Genomic DNA, 14,772 nt, shown 5'->3' with positions numbered 1-14,772 from the left:
TCTCCACTTTGCTTTCTGCCTCCAAAGTTGTACCATACACTTGTCTCTTCTGGTATCTTAGTGCCCCTGCTAAAGGTTTCATTTCATGACTTTCTCTACTCGACAACGTGTGAGAGTAAAGCGTTTGTCTCTCTCTGTAAGCGGCAGATCTCAGTGTCTCTGCTGCTTGACATCCGAATTCTTGTTAATACTTTTCCCAGCAGCTCTTGAGCATATCGCAGTTTCATAACCCAGAGGCATGCTCTTTTTTTAAACTTCTATCACTCCTCTGATAATAACAGCACTACCCACCCGAGGCTTTGGAGTGTGAAGACTCACAATTAACGCTGAGGCTGTGGGACTGATAGCAACAGGCTGAAGAGAAGCTGCAATTTCATCTATTTGATATTGCTGGGACTTTTTTTTTTTTTTTTTTTTAAATTCTCCATTGATGTATCTACTGAATATATGACAGTCCTAATTGATCATTTGTCATTCATCAAGAAAAAAAACAAACAAATTCTTGTTCCAGCTTTTAAAATATGGTAATTGCTTCTGGATCAAGATGTCATCTTGAGAGCTGGGATGTGCGATTGGTGTTTTTCTGACATTTGAAGTGAGTAATTCACTTATTTGTCACAAATATGGAATAGCTTTATCAAAATCGAAGTGACTCATTTCTTGCAGCCCTAAAATTATTCTCAAATGTTGCTTGGAGGATATGTCAGGAGATTTAAAGCTTTCCCTTTAACAAACTCCAAATGCCTTATAAATATAAATATAGTTGTAGATGCCTTGGCCGAACTAAATCTCTTAAAATTACAGGTATAAACAGAATAACACATAACGAAAATTTTGTCAGAAGATTTGAGAAATGCAGTTCTGAAATTCTAAGTGAATGAATCTGCATTACAGCCATGTTCATCCTTGTTTCCAAGGATACAATGAATAAATAATGCTGCACAGATGCTCTAAAAACTGTTCATTTTCATTTCTTTCATGTTTAAAAAACAAAACAAAACAAAAAAAACTAATACATTGGGCAATAATATTATACTGAGATAATAATATACTGAATAACACTGGTAGCAACAGCTACTCTGATTCTATGGCTTAGTTCACCTGCGTGTGGTATTTATGCTGGCTATTCATCATATAGCTGTTCATTATATAGCACCAAACTATACAACAACAGCTGCCTCAGGGCACTAAAAAAAAACCCTGAAAATCAAACTATCCTCTTAGAGCAAGCACTTGGCAACAGTGGGAAGGAAAAACCCCGTTTAACTGGAAGAAACCTCCGGCAGAATCAGGCCCAGAGAGGAGCAGCCGTCTGCTGCAACCAGTTGAGGGTGAAGCTAGGAAGACAGGACAAGACAAAAACACAATTAAGCGCACAGTGGCGTGTGAACACACAGAGAGCAAACGAGTGCATCATGGGAAACCCTCAGCAGCCTAAGCCTATTGCAGTGGAGCTAAGGGTTGTAAACTAGATGCTTTATCAAAAAGGACATTTTTATGGCTAATCTTAAAAGCAGAGCTACAGACGGGGCCTGAAAGCTAAACGTTCTGCATCCAGTTTTACTTTTTCTATGTTGGTATATTTCATGTAAATCCATCCATTTTCTTACCTGCTTATCGAATTCAAGGTCACAGGTGGCTTGAGCCAATCCCACCTGAGAACACAGGTCTACGTTAGACAGGCTGCCCACTCATCACAGAGCTAACATGATCAACATCATCCAACCCTAGTTAACCTAACATGCATGTCTTTGGACTGTGTGGAGAGCTCGATTGTCTAAAGTGATCCATGCAGCCATAGGGAGAACATGCAATTTGTAAAATGATGATAATAGTAATAATAAAATGATCATTATCCCAAATATTCCGAATGTAATGCTCCAGTTTGGTGACAAGTGTGATTAATGTTTGAGATTTCTGCTTAAAACATGGATATCTACTATAAAAGCCCATTTACCCCAGACTCGTGTTTTTTGTTTTTTTTTCCCCCCAATAAAAACCCAAACACAGCCAGCTGACACACAACAGATGCACACGCTTGGGATATGAAGTATTTCTTAAGTAAAGAGTGAATTTATTCAGCAGCAGATGCTGAGGATCTGTGGGGAGAAAGCTGGAGACTCAAAAATAACAGCGTGGAAGAGAGACGAGCACAGACATAGGAAAATATAAATATATAAGAGTAGAAACAGACCAGCCGTAAGACTGAGCACGCTCTGTTCAACCATTTAATTAAAGCTGAACATGTTTGTTTGGCGGCAGCCCACTGAAAGCTTCTCTTCATTACATCATCAGACAACTCAGTTTTTCTGAAAACACAGAGGTTAAAAAGGTACACAAAAGGTTCAACAAGGTGTTGTAGGTATATTTGCTTCTATTGCTTCATATAGTTACATTTTCATTCAAGGCTTCCTCGGAGAAAACGTGTTTATTGAACCTTCTGACAAAAATATGAGTTTGAATTTGTATAATATTTGCTGCAGCCAACGTTTTTCTAGATCACACTGATGTAGAAGCCTTGAAACCCCTTGAAAATTTGGGTATCAAATATGATAAACTTGGTGTTACAGGATTAATAACAGATCACAGATTTTTTTTTCCCCCATTTACATACACTCACCAGCCACTTTATTAGGTACATGTTGCTGAAGTGGACTGCCTTAATTCTTCAACAAAGGTGCTGGAAACATTACTCAGAGATGTTGGTCCATATTGAAAAAAAAAAAATAGCGCCACGCAGTTGCTGCGGATTTGTTAGCTGCACATCCATGATGTGTAGCTCTCATTCCACTGCATCCCAAAAGTGCTCTATTGAGTACAATGAACTCATTGTCATGTTTAAGACACCAGTTTGAGATGATGTGAGCTTTGCGACATGGTGCACAAGATATGGTCATACCTTGTGTGCCTAATGGTCAACAGCAATACTCAGGCAGGCTGTGGTGGTTAAATACTGAACTTTGACCATTGCATCTGAATGTCACAGCAGGAACTGAAACTTATGAGACCAGGCAATCTGCCACCGTCCAGTTTTGCTAAGCTTGTAGATTCAGTTTCCTGTTCTTAGCTGAGAGAAGTGACACCCCAACTGATTGTTCTGCTGCCAAAGTGCTTCAGGGTTTGACATGTTGTGCTTTCAGAGGTGCTCTTCTGCATACCTGTTAGTTCAATACCCTCTGACATCAACAGAACTGCTGTTTACTGGGACCATTAATCCCAGAGATGGCTGTGTGGGGAAAAAAATCCCAGCAGTTTGTGAAACAGCCTCACCATTTACAGAGTCACGTAAACATGTAGTAATGCTACAAAGTTTTTCCAAAAGGTTACATACATTTATTATTGTCCTGACAGCAAGATTTAATGAAGAGACAAAAACAATGTATGTAGGAAAAACTAACCAGTTTTCTGAGTGACCTTAAACTTAATTTGAAATTTTTGTACCCTTCAGCCGTTGCTCTCTTGCACTGATCTGCTGACCGGGCTGCTGGGAATGAAGTGTCAGGGATGGGCCCTCAGTGTCCACTCACTCAGAAACTGCCACTAAGAAAACATCAAAATGAGGGGTGCTGTCATGGCCTTCATTTTGTCAATTACAATTTAGACAAATGAAAATAGTGACCTCCCACACAGCCTCTTTGCATTTCCATAAATGGAACCAAGTTTACATTCACTGAGTCTACAAGCTCGTTGTTTCCATGACTTCCTTGTTCTATACACCTGTCAGCCAGATGTGTTTCAGACAGTCTCTCTGAATGACAGTTTTGACTACATGGGTACCACAGAGAGTCTCTCTTTCAGTCAAAATAAACCCCGGTTTCTATTAATGGCAAAAAAAAGTATAATGAAAACTTCTGAAAGAAATTTTGACTCTTGACTCTGTGTTTGTGAAGGCTAAACTATACAGGCAGACGGTGAGGAGGCTTTTGAAAGGACCCGGGAGACGGTAATTATACTGACTGACAGAAGAGTGTGCCGTGAGCCTGAACTCTCTCATGGCCTAATGACACCACAGCCATTATAACATCTTCACCAAGAGATCCCAATGAGTCACGCCTATTCTCTGACACTGGAACATCGCAACGCCTGTGTGCGAAATCGAGCTTAAATGGAAATCTGCCTACATTTAAGAGGACACTTGTGGCCCCCTGAGAATGACTGACAACTGGCAATTTAGATTTAATGGACCATAAAGCTGCTACCTACCTGTGTTTAGACCTCATGTCACTGTTGAACATAATCTGAATGATTTCAGCTGTTAGTTTATTCCCCTGACAAAGGCCCAGAAAAATAAACCAGCACAATTTAAACAATTTTAATCATTTTCCTGCAACAAGAATGTGTTTCGAGTAATGTGAGCAAAATCTCATCTTAATTAAATCTGTAATTATCTCATTAAAGGATAAACAATTTGCTGTCCCGCCAGTCAGCAAACACTATGATGATATTTTACACCAAAGACAGTGTATACCCGCTGCAATTAAAAAAAAAATATTTATTCAAATACGCCTGCAGCCAGCAGAGAACTCTACATTAAGTACAGGGGCCTTCACGGAAGTGCACACATTTTGGACTGAGACCTGACTGAACAGCATCTTCAATACACATGTTCTTTATAGCCTAGGACAGCTAATCAAAAGGCATCCAGAAAGACCATAAAGCTGCAGGTGCAAAACAGGAAGTTCTCACAGGACTCTATTCTTGAGCTGTCGAAGAAATGGCCGGAGATATGAATCTAGAATGCTTTTAGTTGACCACGAACTCCTCTTCATACCAAAGGCTACGATGTTCCCAGGTCCTGTGGCTGCAACAACCCAAATCTTCACCCCTCTGGTACCATGCTTGTCAATTAGCATGAAGCATTTGTCTTGATATGCTGTGTTTAGTTTTTGCATAATGATGAAACATCTGTCCAAAGCAGATCTCTAGTCAGACCAAGTCTTGTCTTTGCACCACTTCCAAGCACTTTGCAACTTGTTCTGTAATGTGCGCTTTTCTCTTGTTTCGACATATCCCTCTTGATTGTGTACATTTATTCCTGCTGTACAGTGACAATAAAGGGCTATTCTATCTTCTATTCTGTTATATCAATTTAGTGGTCTGCCATGTTATATTAGGGTTCCAACTTTTTTCACAGCAATGCTTTCAAACAAGCTGTACTTGTTCAATCTTTATCTAATTGTATTATCATAAAAGTCTGAGCTATAGCTCTTGGGATTTTTTTGCAGTTCCTCAGAGCATTGCATGGTCTGACTTTGGTCCATTCCTTAACAGACACCTGAACGAAACCAGCAAACCATGAAAACTTCTGGTTTTATAGAAGTGATCACACTTGCTGATCAAGTATACTTGCTTAGCAGGTTAGCTGATACTTATCTCTTTCAAAAGGCGTTAAAAGAGTCCTGTTAAAACCTTTTTTTCTCCCCTCCACCACAGGACTGTATAGCTCAGAAAGAAAGATAAAGGAGAACTACTTCAACGGTGCCACATGGTGCCAGCAAGTTTCTGTGACCGTGCCAAGTTTGACTTTTTTTCCTTTTCTTAACATGAAAGTCATGTTTAGCTAGTGTTATAATACACTGACAGAGATCAGTGTGCACTGCAGAATAATTAACAAGTGCACCGTGAACTAAAAAGTACTTCACATTCAGCTCCATATGATAATTTTTACAGAATAGTTCAACCGCTCAGCCTTACCAGGACACAGAGAAAGCCTTTAACACAGTCAAAACCATAACAAAAGAACATTTTCTGTGTCGGTGTGAATCCGGCCCGTCTGTGAATGAGCTCCTGATTGGACTCTGTTCTGCAGAGTGTGCCGTGGAGAGCTAAGCCGTGTGGGTAATAAGTGGTTATCAAACAGCCATTATACTAGAAGTAATTTCAGCCCAGCGTCATCAAGCTTTAATATGAAAATGCTGCTTAAAGAAATCACAGCCAACCACCAGTAACGACTCATTAATCACCCATCAGCCTCAGTGTTCTCCAACAAGGATGATCTCCATTTAAAATAACATTCACAACGATTTTTTTTTCTTAAAAAACAAACAAACCCAAAAACGTTTGTTGGCAGGAGTGGGTGCCAATTTACATTCAAATTTTAGATGAATGTTGTGTTTTATTCAATGGAGAGTTAAATATTACTTTAAATTCCAGTTTTCTATTCATATTTATTTTTCTTGGCGAGGTAAAAGTCTTTCAGTTTTGCTTCTCCACTTGACCTTTGCAAAGTTTCAACTCATACCTCAGAAAAAAACAAACTGAAATGCAATGACCTCAGTGTGGAGTACAGAAAAAGGACAATCTTAAAACTTTTAAACAAACGCAAATCAATAGTCATCAAATAGTTAAGATCGCCAATCTATTGATGCGTGCTTCTGAATATGAAATATTCTTCACTTCTCATATCTACTGCTTCCTCCAGCCGGCACCAATAAAGGGCCAGTACGTCTTTTTCAACCACATTTGCTGAACAGTCATCACGAATGTTAAGCAGGATGGTGCACACGATAACGTTAGGCGGAGCTTCCCAGAGGACTGGAGACTGCAACGGCTTTATATTGATGTTAATGATTTCTGACAGGCCTGAATTTATTGGTTTAAAGTCTGAAGGACTTTCAAACTTCATGATAAATTACCACTTGTTCTGGTTTTATATTACATCTATAAAGAAACAGAAACTCTTCTATTTAATATTTGATTGTTATGAACTGAGCATCTCTGGTGGGACATTGTGATGATCATTTAGTTAAAGTACCAATAAAAAGAAAAAAGACGCTCAGATGAGCTTAGAGCATTTCATTTCCAATTTTCATTCGAGCTGCAGTTCTGGTTTTCAATTTCAAAAACTGTGTCAACATTTAATTAAATCATTTCCAAGCCAATTTAATTTAAGGCCTCGCACTAGAGACATCTGTACAGCTCTGGGAACATGTCTACTCTAACAGAAGGTCTTATTTATAAAACTGATGATCAATATTGACTTGAGTAGAACCCATGTACAAGTTACTTAGAAAACCTTATTTTGAAATGGAAACGATCTTATCTCCTAGAAAAGTCATCTTCGCACTCTTGCAGTTTCCACTGCGAGACTGAAAGCTTTATGAACAATGTGATAGGAATGATAAACCACATAGAAATGAGCAGAAAAAGGTCTGTCTTCCCATTTTTTTATTCATGGACTCCACTAGAGTAGTTCTGCGTGACTTACAAGTCAAAATAATCCCTGTATAGGTCAAACAAGGACTCAGTTCCCCCAGTTTGTGAAACAAGTTGCTTAACAAACTTTCTTCTGATTGGCTGTCCCTGAGAAGAGCATGTGAGCGGGGCTTTTTTTGCTCAAAACTCAAGCTGTATGCCTGAGATGGCAGCAACTCAATGCATTTATGCATGTAGACATGGTCAAAGCATCAGTCAGAGTGGGGTAAAAAAAAAGCAATTTAAATGACTGAGTGAGGCATGGTTGTTGGAGCTAGACTAGCTGATCTGAGTATATTTAGAAACTGCTCACCTACTGGAATTTCCCCCCCCATACAACCATCTCTACAGTTTTCAGGTAATGGACCAAAACGCAGAAAATATCCAGTTTTTCAAATGTGAGAGGAGAATGGTCAGACTGTTTTGAGTGGAGGAAGGAAGAAAAAAAAAAAAGCTTCATCCTGTTTAAAGGGGTTTTTCCTTCCCACTGTTGCCAAGGCCTCAAAGGGTTTTAGATTGTTAGTTTTCCATTTAACTTTGTAGACTCCTCACTCTGCAGTAGGTGCCTTGAGATTACTGTTGTTGTGAATTGGCGCTACACAAATGAAACTGAAATCACCAGATTCATTTATTCAACATGTTTTGCATCAAGAGTTCAGGCTGCTGGTGTTTGTGTAGTGGTCTGGTGGACCCTTCACTATCACACTTTGAGCCCTTCAAAATAAATTTTATATATATATATATATATATATATATATATATATATATATATATATATATATATATATATATATATATATAAATATGGAAAAGTAGGTCTCCTTATATATATTTTTAATACAAAACTTTATGAAGACTTCCACCATGAGGCGGCAGTATTTTACCAAAACGTATCCACCTCAACCAACATTAACTTCTTCGGTGTACTTGTGAAGTTTTCGTGTTGCCATCTTGAAACTAATTCCTAAACTTCTGACTAATCTGATGTTTCTGTGTTCAAGATTTTAGAAAGTGTCTCATTTGTGCTTTTCTACTTATCAAAATAGGTCAGCTAATCTTTGCTGCCATTGTATTCATGTTGAGCTAACACTAGCTTCAGTAAGGTTGCTTTGCCTCATGTTAGACTCATTGGATGCTATACTAAAAATGTACATTTAAACGTGCAAGAGGTGACTGGCAGAAAAATGAGTATTGGGGTGTGCGTGTGTCTGCGTGTGTGTGTGTCTGGGGTTGGGTCATAACTCATTATTTGTACATCAAGTTAGAGCTTGAGCTAAATAATTTGCTGCCTAGCTTCAATTACCTCGACCATCACCGTGATCTTGTCTTTCTGAATCTTTGCTTTACTGTTTTGGTCCCTAATTATGCATAAAACCTCATTTGTGCCGGGAAGGGAAACAAGAAACACAGATCACAGCTCTGTAAGATTTCTGGCCCAAGTTTGTGTTTTTTTTATTTAATGCTCAGCATCATTCCCAATAAACACAAGCATACTGTTTGGAAGGATTAATGTAGGAATATTTTTGTAAATGAGGTCTTTGAAGATTTAATTCCTCAGAGGTATTTAAATTAAATACTGTAATCATGCTGCTCATGCTGCCATTTTACCCAAAGCTTCAAATTCTCCCTTTGTGGCGCTTTGTTTAGTTAACAGTTACACAGATATTAAAGTGTAGCACCATTTTAATTCATTTGAGGAATACTGAGTAAGCAAAAAGCAGGAAAAGCAGACAAAACTACAGTGTTTCAGCGATTATTGTCAAATAACAGAAACAAAAATCCTCAAAATGGCCATAAAAAAAAAACAAATCACACTATCACCATGAATAAAGTCAATATGATGATTTCTTTCATCATCTCAAGCTGCGTCCATAAACAGGCAAGATACCTGCAAATTAGTGCTCAGTAACAAACTAATCAAATGCAATTATTTCCCCTCTCAAAACTGATGCACAGACTTATTGGATGGTATGGAATCACACAGCAGACCATATCATTTGTCTGACAATCCATTAAAAATGCTCCAAATGGCACAAACAGCATGAAAACAGTGTAGAGGTCCAGTTCAGTTACTCCAATTAGCAGAGGTGACGCCAGCAGTGATTGGCTACAGTCCAGAAACCTGCCAATCAAAGCAGCCACACTGCGAACTCCACTGTCCAGGTGTATGAGTAAGAAAATATCAGCTCCCTATACAGTGGTTACAAAGGGAGGAAACTATCATTACAGGCCTAATATGCATTGGACCTGGCTTTTTTTATGCCCCAAGGTTGGTCATTTTAACCAGGAAGTCTCTGGGGATGGATTTGCTTTTGGAGTCAGCCTCGAGCAGCCACGGAGTGCAGTTTTTGGCTCTTTTGCTCCATTTTTCAGTTTTAGGGGGTTTTCACTTGGTCAGATCAGACCCATCTCTGAAGCCTTCATTTTGATTTCAACAACATGCCTGTGAACTTATCTTCCGCAGCTGTGATGCTATCACTGTACAAGATTTTTAAGGTGCTATAATGTCTCAGAATATCATCATCTACAATGACCCTTAAGAAAGGAAAACAAATTGGATATTTGCTGCAGAGGTGCAAAAAAGGAGGGCAGATAATGATGAAGCAAATTTCCAGATGCATTATTTATTATAACCACTGTGTTCAAAAATGGCAAGGTTGAGAAATGCGTCCAGTTTCAGACTCCATCCAGTGTTAAGTGAATCGTTACTGGCAGAGCCCGGGGCCTCAGTCTGACCTGGAGTTATATCACCCAGCACCGGTGTAACACAGGATTGATATCTCTTTAAAAATAACCATCATGATTACTGCTATTACACTCCATTATCAGCTTACTAATAGCAACTGCTTGCTTTGATTACTTGTCACTCACAGGGACGCTGCAGACAGTGCAGTCTTTAAGGCAGACCTAGGCTCAGTGTAAGGTGATCAACTCTCTCATGACTTTCATCTGGAGAGAAATAAATATCACACCGCGAGGGATCATCCGAGGGTGCAGTGTTTGTCTCGTAGATGAGGTGAGAGGAAGAGAGAGAAACCAGACACTCGTGTCTGCCTTCAGTCTGATACTCATCCATCACCTCTTCTTTAAATAATCCTACTCACACAATGTTAAATTAGCTCTTTCTCTTCAGAACTTTCAAAAATAAAAAGCACCTTTATGGCCTCATGCAGCTCTCCTCACTGTTAGAGGAGTTTGTAAAACAATATTTCTATTTTGTGGAAAGTTTCTACTCCACCACATCTCTGTAGTGCATCCCAGCTGTCCGAAAGTTTTAGATACTTCATGTACAAAGACATGCTTAAAAAAAACCAAAACATAGTGTTGGTTATCATTGTATATATGGTACTAAAAACGGTGTGCTAATGCACCTGCTATCATTTGATAGTTACAGCAACCAGGAAACATGGGCAACACACGGGCACAGCCGGGCCTACTGTATTTATATGATCACTTTTAAAAGATGGCTCTGAAGCAAGAAGGTGTTTTCTTCTTTAATACCTCGACTCCTCGGTCCTCATGCCAATCAATTTCTTTACCACCACTAGCTGTCCAGTTTCCTCAGATTCTTTAAGTTCACACGACACATCATGCTGCAGCAAATTAGCCAATAATTGCCAATCAAGCCTTGTTTTCCCACTCATGCTTATGCTTTCAGAGTAATGAAATGATAAAAAAAATTACTGTTTGTATTAGGGATGTATAAATATTGGTAAGATATTAATGTTCCCTTTCTGTTCCTTATTTTATTTTATTTTAAATCAGAGTCTGGGCTCATATAGAGTTTAAAATGCTTTAGATGTGACTTGGAGAGTGTCAGGAAAAAAAGAAAGAAAAAAGTCACAACCAAAGATCTGAATAAGTAATAGAGTGGACCACTTGGGCGGGGTTCTTGATTTTCATATACTTTGTACATTAATGCTGTCATTTCAGAAACCTGTTTAGTCTCTGGACACTAAATAGTTAAAAAAAAAAAATCAGAATCCCGTCACAAGTGCAGCTCATATGAAATCTTAGATAAATATCAAATATGCCCCTATAACCTCCTTGTGCCATTTCTTTTATGCATGGTGGACATTCTAAAATCTTCCTGTGTCTGTATTTATGGTTTTAAATCATTTTTAATGCAAAGCAGGAGTTCTGGCACAATTTTTCCAGGACTTTATGTCACACTTGGATTGGTTTAGAAGAGAGACACTGCATGAAACTGTAGCTGGCACTGAAAGCTACCAGCTGTTAATCTACACAGAGATAAAATAGCAGGAAGGTAATAGGAGATAGTATTCAGATAACCTGGCTACAAACCAATTGCAAAAAAAAAAAAAATCTCTGACAGCAGCAGGTTTGTTCATATCCTGTGTGAACCATAGTTCCCTACAAAACAATATATTACAGAAAATTACAATAAAATCTGTCTATAAGCCAAAATTGTTTAAAACACATGAAACGGTGTAGTAGCCACTGACAAATTCAGAGCATGAAACTGCCATTTAAAAAAAATGTTGCAATGGCACATAAAAAAAAAGAAGAAATGACAGGTGGCACAATGTGGCACTTAAGAAAATGTTAAACCCCATCCTGTCCATTTGAAACTTTTCTTCATCCACACAACACACAAAACAGCCCCAACAGGTGGTAACACAAAACAGCCACCTTACCTTAGGCCAGGTTAATGCTGCTTTCACATGAGCAAGCTAATCCATGAAGGAGAATCCATGGCAGGTGTCATTTAACTGCAGTAATTGTTTACCTGGCGCCAGGCCTGGTGACGTAGAGCTTTGTTGAACAGGTGAGTGGACTGAGGCTTCTGCCAGCTCTGCTTTGCGATCACACTCCACGATGTGACCTTAAAATCCACCTTTTCAATGCTGCCGCTGTCGATTTCTGCATTTTATTGCGTTAAATCTGTCGTGTAGTATATCATATACTGTCTATAGTCAAGCCGTCTACAGCCCCCTGTGGTGGCCCGTGTAAACGCAAGTGAAACGAACGTTGCATTCAATGCAGCACGTAAATTGGGGAACGAGTAGCAGAGCGTTTTTGATCATTTACATCACAGGTTTTTTTTATGACTTTTAACTTGTAATGTAACTTTCTTCAGAGGGTGAACTGCATGAAATGAATCAAGAAAAATGTGAAATTTAAAAAATCTTTCACTTTTTCCACATCAGTGTAATCTGCTTTTGTAAATTACAGATGCACGGCAGGCTCAGCGCTTTGATTCAGACAGCTGCAAAAGTGACAGTTGTTCAAACTTCTGCCTCAGAAAAAATGAGCAGTTTGGACAACCACTCTGACATGATCCATTAATAATGACTTGCTGCAGAGTGCTCTCCAGGTGCAAAGTACAGTCCAAAATTATGCCCTCTTTCTCTGTAATTTTCACTCTTTGCAAAGGCATCCAATGGACCATAATGGACACTTTGGCAGACAGGCTCTGGCACCCCTGCTGCATGAGCATTAGATTCCTTTTGATCCTCAGTTTAATCATGTTTTAGATGAGATATGAATATGACCATGTTTGATTCTAAAAATATCTTGTGTCTCATCCTTGGCTCTACCTTTCACATAGTGCATGTCATTTCTATACAGAGGTCCAGGTGCCATTTAATATAATAATGTTGGTTCTGATAAAATAATTATTTTTTGCTACATTATATATCTTACGGTGCATAGTTTACATAAAGAATGTATTGGTGTAGTATTTTTGAGTGTGCACATCAGTAAAAATCATTGTCATGGTGATTAAAGTTGGGCAGGTTCCTTTTTCAGAAACAGTCAGAGCATTTTCTGTCACCTTTTGCTGTTTCATTTTCATTTTTGTACGTAAAGTGTGCTTGATGCACAAACATGCTTTTCATGCAGGGCTTTGTGAAAATTTAAATACTGGAATACCTTCAATTTTGTTTAGTGCAGTTCTAGCAACACTGAGTTCTTATAATTTTCACATTATGCACATTTTATTTTACTGTAGTGAGTACTTTATTCTAAGAAATCAACAACTAAATTATACTTAAATCTATTAAATGTGAATTATTAACTTTTTTATTTTTAAATAATGTAAATAGTATTACTTAAACACAGATAAGGTTTATCATTTTTAAAAACCTAAACTCTTAAGGGTATTTAATAGGAATGTAATCCAAAAAAGAGCATTATACTCATGAGTATACAAAACTGAAATCAGGGGACTAATGCTTGAAAACATGCTCACTTATTCCTGATATTGTGGCAGTTGCATATTGTCAGCAGATTAAATGTGCGACCCTTTCTTTTTTCGGACAGCAGGGAAGAGAGTATAAATTAATATTATGGGAGTTAATGTCCGGCTCATGTGTCCTAAAAACAACACCTTTGATAAACAGTTTTATTACTTTCTCACGTCATATGACACACAAATATTGTAGCCACTACAAAGAATGTTTCAGTAATGCTGTCTAACAGCAGCTAACAGAGGCTAACAGCAGCTAACAGAGGCTAACAGCAGCTAACAGTAGCAAAAACTGCAGCAATTAAAGACAGAAAATTTCAGAATATTCTCAACAACTCACCTCAGTATCGCTGCAATCGAGCACATGTTAGCGTCACTGACTCATTGACTCGTACTGAACTCTTTTCTCAGTTTTACAGCCTCCTTCAGAGTAAAAAGAAAAGGACACCGACTTAGGTAAACAGAGTGATAGCTTACACTCAATACAGATAAACATCAGCCAGAGTTGTGTATCCTACAGAAGCCACCATAACTAGACTTATGCTCAAATTGGGAGGAGTAAGAAAACAGTACTCAGTTGATTGTAATCTGCAACTTACTCACATCTAGTGATGATATTTTACACACTACTTTTGACTTTTTTCTGCTGATCAAACTTTTTCATATAGATAAAACATTTTTCTTTGAGTAATCTCATCCTGTGCTTTACTTTTCAGCTGTGTGCCATCTCCATTAACATATTACACATCCAGCAGTGGCAGTGCTGAAAACATCTGATAACTTTGACTGTATTTAATAAATATTAAACACCTGAACTCCTTGTTATGGTACTTCTGAGATTTGCTTTGATAAAGAAGTTGTGTTTGACAGATATTTTAACATATCATAATTTATTCATTATTCCTTCACACACTTACATCTCCTATAGCATAATGGGATTAAAGACTTTTTTAACTGTATGAAGCCTGCAAACTACGTTCCTTTAAAATTTAACATAAAGCTGCTGATTGGCTCCTGCTGTGGCTTTAGTTTATATGAAGACTGTAAAACAGACAACCCTAATAAGAAAGCTTTGAAAAGGATATTCTACATGTTCAATATTTGAAATATCATCAGTATATCCATGCCTTTTTTAATCACTTATCTAATATGGGTAACAGAGTGCTGGTGCCTATCACAGCCAATTTAGGAAGAGAGGTGAGGTACACCCTGGACAATCACAGTCACATCACTGGGCTAACACAGAGGGAGAAATAATCAGTCCCACACTAAAATAATATCAGATATATAGGTCTTTACAGTGTACAGGGAATTTAAAATGCCTGTTGTGAAATAGCATTGCATAAATAAAAATGAACTGAAACTAG

The sequence above is a fragment of the Rhamphochromis longiceps genome, linkage group LG11 (genome assembly GCF_057381845.1).
Source record: "Rhamphochromis longiceps isolate RC_006_pf linkage group LG11, R_longiceps_female_GT1.1, whole genome shotgun sequence".
Lineage (NCBI taxonomy): Eukaryota > Metazoa > Chordata > Actinopteri > Cichliformes > Cichlidae > Rhamphochromis > Rhamphochromis longiceps.
Note: the sequence above shows the minus strand (reverse complement) of the source record.